At 38.5% G+C, this 5961-nt stretch overlaps 1 non-coding gene across 1 annotated transcript; it reads right to left on the bottom strand.

The window, feature by feature from the left end:
- Nucleotides 1–4533: 4533 nt before the first annotated feature.
- On the bottom strand, nt 4534–4676 carry LOC129676811 (small nucleolar RNA SNORA48). Its single transcript, XR_008720131.1, has one exon. It is a non-coding gene; the product is annotated as a small nucleolar RNA SNORA48 (small nucleolar RNA).
- Nucleotides 4677–5961: the final 1285 nt, after the last annotated feature.

Raw genomic sequence — 5961 nt, 5'->3', positions numbered from 1 at the left:
ATACAATGGAATATTACTCAGCAATGAAAAACAAGGAAATCATGAAATTTGCAGGTAAATGGTGGGACCTGGAAAGGATCATCCTGAGTGAGTTGTCCCAGAAGCAAAGAGACATGCATGGTATATACTCACTCATTTAAACATACAATATAAATTAACCCACTAAAACCTGTACATCTAAACAAACTAAGCAAAAGAGAGGACCCTACCTAAAATGTTCAATCCCCATCCTGAAAGGCAAAGAGGATGGACATCAGAAGAAAAAGAAAATAGGAAACAACCTCAAAACCTGCTACAGAGGGCCTCTGAAAGCCAGAAGAAAATAGGAAACAACCTTGAAACCTGCCACAGAGGGCCTCTGAAAGCTTCTGCAGTATAGACTGTCAAAGCAGATGCTGAGCCTGATGGCCAACTGATGGGCAGAGTGAATGGAATTTTATGTAAGAAGTGGGAAATAGTAAGAGCTGGAGGGGACAGGAATTCCACAAGGAGAGCAACAGAACAAGATAATTTGAACACAGGGATCTTCCCAGAAAATCATACTCCAACCAAGGACTATTCGTGGAGATGACCTGGAACCCCTGCACAGGTGTAGCCCATGGCAGTTCAGTGTCCAAGTGGTTTACATAGTAATGGGAAGAGGGACTGCCTCTGACATAATCTGATTGGCCTGCTCTTTGATCACCTCCCCCTGAGGGGGGAGCAGCCTTACCAGGCCACAGTAGAGGACAATGCAGCCACTTTTGATGAGAACTGATAGACTAAGATCAGAAAGAAGAGGAGAACCTCCTCTATCAGTGGACTTGGGGAGTGACATGCATGCAGAAAGGGGAGGGAGGGTGGGATAGGGAGGGGAGGAGGGACGGGCTTATGAGGGGATACAAAATGAATAAAGTGTAATTAATAAAAAATTAAAAAAATAATCTGTAACTAATATTAAAAAAAATAAAAAAATTAAAAAAAGAACCCTGGTAAAAAAGATACATTCTAGTAGGAATAGTACTTATTTATGCAACTTTTAAGGAGTTACTGATATTGTTAACCATTTAATGGAGCCTGTGATCTTTGCGAAGAATGGACTATACTCAAGAATATTGGATATTTTTTAATACTTTATTTAATTTTATTGTATATATATTAGTGTGAATGTGTCCGATCCCTTGGAATCAGAGTTAGAGACAGTTGTGAGCTGCCATGTAGGTTCTGGGAATTGAACCCAGTCAGGTCTCGGGAAGAGCAGAGAGCGCTCTTAACCACTGAGCCATCTCTCCAGACCTTAGATGTTTTTTAAAAGACTTCTGGTGAAAACGAAGAGAGAAAAGAGTCCTAGAAGGACTGGCGAACACAAATATACTTTGGAGTTAAGAATTGAGAACTTCAGTGGGAACTTTTGAGTTTTTAATTGAGTCCAGGACAACCAAAGCTGTCATTACTTGTGCCTGACTTCACATGACAACAGTGAAAATTAGTAGTGGCAGTAGAAACCACAGAGTTTGAACAGTTACAAGTGTTTACTAGATTTCCTTTACAGAAAATTAAATTCTCTCACTTTTCTGCTAAATTGGGATGTTTTTGATGAAGAAAGTTGAAATGTAGTACCTAATATCTGGTCAAAGTGAGAGAAGCTTGAAACTCTGGAGGGCTTCATCCTCTGAGCTCCAGCCATAATCCTCTCTGTTCCAACCGCAGGAGAGGACATTTGCACATTCTGTCTGAGTAGGAAAGTTTTGAAGATGTACCAAATGCTACTTTTAGGTAATTATTAGTTATTCAGCCACTTTTTCTACTTTGTGTATACTAATTTAAACTGAAATAGTTCTTACCACCTGTCCTAGATGATATTGATATTAGAGACATGAAAAAATTACACAGCCAACAGCATAAAAATGCTTAATGAGAGTCAGTATTAAAATATCTTTACTGATCATTCAATTTCCTTTTCCCTGAATTCATGTGAACTAAGCATTTTTCAAAAATTCAATTTCCAGAATTTTTAATAGATTAAAAAACAAAAGTAAATGTATTCTATTTACCTAATGATAATTGCGTCTATGAAATAGTAATAAAAAATACATTGACTTCAAGATTGAAAGTGCTTTCTTGTGACCTTGGAAATATTTATTGTCTTTGGGTGTTTTTAATCACTCTTTTCTTTCCTTTTAATCACTCCTAAATAAACTCACTAGTAAATATTAGAAAGGCTCTATGAGTCTCAGAGAGACTATAGTAAGAGACAAATGGGATGATAGTCTGTGAATCTCAGCAAAGCTTTACTAATTTCATGATTTGGAGTAAATTATTTTTATTTCTCTGAGCTTCAAAATATGATACATTATATTAAATAAGATAATTTTCTGAAGCTCTCGTCCCAGTTTTAGAATAAAGTAAGTGTTTTATTAATGAGGTTCCCTTCTTCATTGTGTAAGTACAAAGTTGATAGACCAGGTTTTTAGCAATGGTACTACAGGCTCAATCACATTCTTTCAGAAATCTTCATAATGAAAACATTAGATAACCCAATGATGAAACGGTAGAGAAATGTTTATATTTAGATGAAATCTTGAGAGTCATGTCTTTCTGACAGAAATATGTCTATAAATGTATACCCCCCCCCCAATTGCAGCACAATATATGTTTTTGAGACATGATTTTACTGTGTAGCTCAAGCTGACCTCAAACTCATGACTCTCCTTTCTTGGCCACCTGTAGTTTGAGGATATATTTTCTAGAAATATATCTAGGAAATGGCTAGCAGGACTGGCTTCACATATATAGAGCCTGTGCAGCTTCATGGTACCCTGTGTTTAAAAGGACTTCCTTTAATGCTCTGCTCTAGCCATCTTGAAATTGATAGCAATTTCTGACTAGAAACCCTACTGTTTCATTTTAGCCAGTGCTAGAAAGAACTTCCCCAGATATCAGGTCTATCATCACACTGAGTTAAGGAATTCCAAAGCAAACTTGTTATTAAAAACAGTTTAGAAGAGCTAAAGAAATTTAACACATCAGTAACAGGTTTCTTAGTTAGAGGTTTTTAGTTACCAGATGTTTAGGCAACAACAGGTACTTGTAAATTGAAATTGAAATTTATAAAGATTGTGTAAAATTGGTGATTGAAGTTATAAGCTGTATTAGCAAAGCTAATATTTGTTGAACAAATGAAGGAACCCTACATGATTTATTCTTTAGACAGAAAAGTCATTTTAGAGTAACTAAAGATGTGGCAAAATGCTACTCAACCAAGTAGAAATATGGCAACATCTGGCTTATATTTTTGTAGTGGTCAGGTCATCATCATGTGCTCATTATTTGTACTATGACTCATAACTTTATGCTATTTGAGAATTTAGGACTTCTTATTGATCTTGAGATTGTTTCCTACTTAATATTCAGGTTATCATTTCTTTCTTTCTTTCTTTTTTGGCAGGGTTTGGCAGGAGGGTAGGATTGGGAGGAGATGAGGGAGGGGACCACAGCTGGAATACAAAGTGAATAAATTGGAATAAAGAATAATAATTAAAATAAAAACATTTTTTTTGAATCTTTGTGAGTTTCACATCATGCACAAAAGTGCCACTCATCTCCCCTTCCCCTCATTTCCACCCTTCACCCTTGCAACATCCCCCATAAAAAAATGAATGTAAACAACAACAAAACATAAAATTATCATCACAATGTGTCCCACAGTGTGTCCACAGTATGATCCCTCTGTCCACATGTATACACTTGCAAATGTTTATTGCAATGGGTTATTGGTCTGGTTTGAGATCTCTGGCTTCTGTGATATCATCAATGTTGGATCTTCATTAGGACTCGTCCCACTTATGTTGTTGCCCTGTGTCGTGGAGATCCTGCAGTTTTGGAACAGCAGGACTGACCCTTTTTCACATGTCCCAACCATTCACAGATGATATGGATTTTGGAGTGGGACAATTCAGATGCCTGGATCTAGTCTTTGGTGGTAGCTGAGCTGGTCAGACTCTCCCTTATCCATACCATCCATACCATCAGGGTGCCACCCAATGCCACCATAGGCCAGAGGTAGGGTCGGCTCTCTTGCTTTCATGCCCTTGGGGCTGGAACACCTCTACCCATGTCTCTAGAGCCAGCTCGACTGTGCTGCCCAGTCAAGATGTGGGACCAACTTTCCCAAGTGCTGCAGCCCGAGAGGGCCTAGTACAGTTATTCTGCTATCACACCCTCAGGGCTGGCTCACCTATGCCTTTGCCGTCAAGGACAACTTCACTGTGTTGAGCAGGAGAGGTGCAGGACCTACTCTCCTGAGTGCTGCAGCCAGCAAGAGGCAGGGAGAGCTCACCAGCTCTCATGACTCCAGAGCCAGTTCTCCTGACTGCCCCTTGTCAAATCATGGCAGAGGAGTGGTGGAGCCAGTTTTCCCAAGCTCTCGCCCTAGGGACTGGCTCATACCCGGCCAACCCCACCCCATCAGCTCTGCGGTTCTGTACACGCAAGGTGCAGGACTGCTCTTTCAGGTGCTGCAACTAGTGAGGGTCAGGGATAGCTATCCCTAGCTCATGAGTCCTAAGCATAAGACAGCTTTAGTCACCAAGCCAGGCATCAAGCTAGGATGAACAAAGGACTATCATCTGCTCTCCCCTGAATGATAAAAGAACACCATCACCAACAACGTTTCTCTATGCCCATTGCCAGGGCCATGTTCTAGGACTATTTTTATTCTCTGTATTTTGATGTATTTAGATTGGAGTTTTCCTTCTAGCGCCCTCTGTAAGGGTGTATTAACAGATAAATATTGCTTAAATTTGTTCTTTTAATCCAATATCTTATTTTATACATCTATGGGGACTGAAAGTTTTTCTGGGTATAGTAGTCTGTGGTCTCTTATGGTCTGCAGCACACTTTTCCAGGCTCTTCTGGCCTTTAGAGTCTCCATTGAGAAGTCAAGTGTAATTCTTATACGTGAACATTTATATCTTACTTGCTCTTTTTCCCTTATAGCTCTTAATAGTTTTTCTTTGTTTCATATGTTTAGTGTTTTGATTAATATGCAGTGAAGGGACTTTCTTTTCTGGACCAATCTATTTGGTGTTGTGTTTGTTTTTTGTATCTTTATAGACATTTTCTTTTTTAGGTTAGGAAGATTTTCTTCCGATTTTGTTAAATACATTTTCTGGGCTTTTGAGCTGTGTTTCTTCTGCTTCCTCTATACCTATTATTCTTAGGCTTGTTTTTTTTTTTTTTTCATGGTGTCAAAGACTTCCTGCATGTTTCATGTCATGAACTTTTTAGATTTAACATTTTTTGACTAGTGTATCATTTTTTCTATAGTACCTTCAGTGCCTGGGATTCTCTTTTCCATCTCTTGTTTTCTGCTGGGGAAGCTTGTGTCTGTAGTTCCTGTTCAAATTCCTAATATTTTTATTTTCAGAATTTCCTCGGATTGAGTTTTCTTTATTGATTCTATTTCTATTCTTCTGTCTTGAATGGTTTTACTTGTTTCTTCCCATTTTTTTCTTCGTGGATTTGTTTAAGATAATAATTTTCTGCAATTGTTTGTATTTTCTTGCATTTCTTTAAAGGATTCATTCATTTACTCCTTAAGAACTCCTTTCATCTTCATACAGCTGGTTTTAAGATCTTTTCCTTGTGTTCCTGCTGAGTTAAAATATTCAGGGCCTGCTGAGGTATTCAGGATATTCAGGATAGCTAGGCTCTAGTGGAGACATATTACTCTGGTTGTTTTTTTATTGTATTTTTATGCTGGTGTCTAGGTATCTGGGTTTGGGATGAGTAAAGATCTAGGTACTGATTTCTGAATTTGTCTGTGTTGGGTGGGTGTTTTGTTGCTTGGTTTCTGTTTCAGAGAGTATGATGTCCATTTTTCCAGCCTGTTCAGCAAGTGTGCTCATAGGGAATACCTGCTGGTGTTGGAACCTGGGTTACTGGGGTGAGTTGGGGAAAGGAAATTTGGAAAAGGTTTTT

The sequence above is a fragment of the Psammomys obesus genome, unplaced genomic scaffold (assembly GCF_907164565.1).
Source record: "Psammomys obesus unplaced genomic scaffold, mPsaObe1.curated_primary_1811, whole genome shotgun sequence".
Taxonomy (NCBI): Eukaryota; Metazoa; Chordata; class Mammalia; order Rodentia; family Muridae; genus Psammomys; species Psammomys obesus.
Note: the sequence above shows the minus strand (reverse complement) of the source record. Positions and strands in the feature narration are given on the sequence as shown.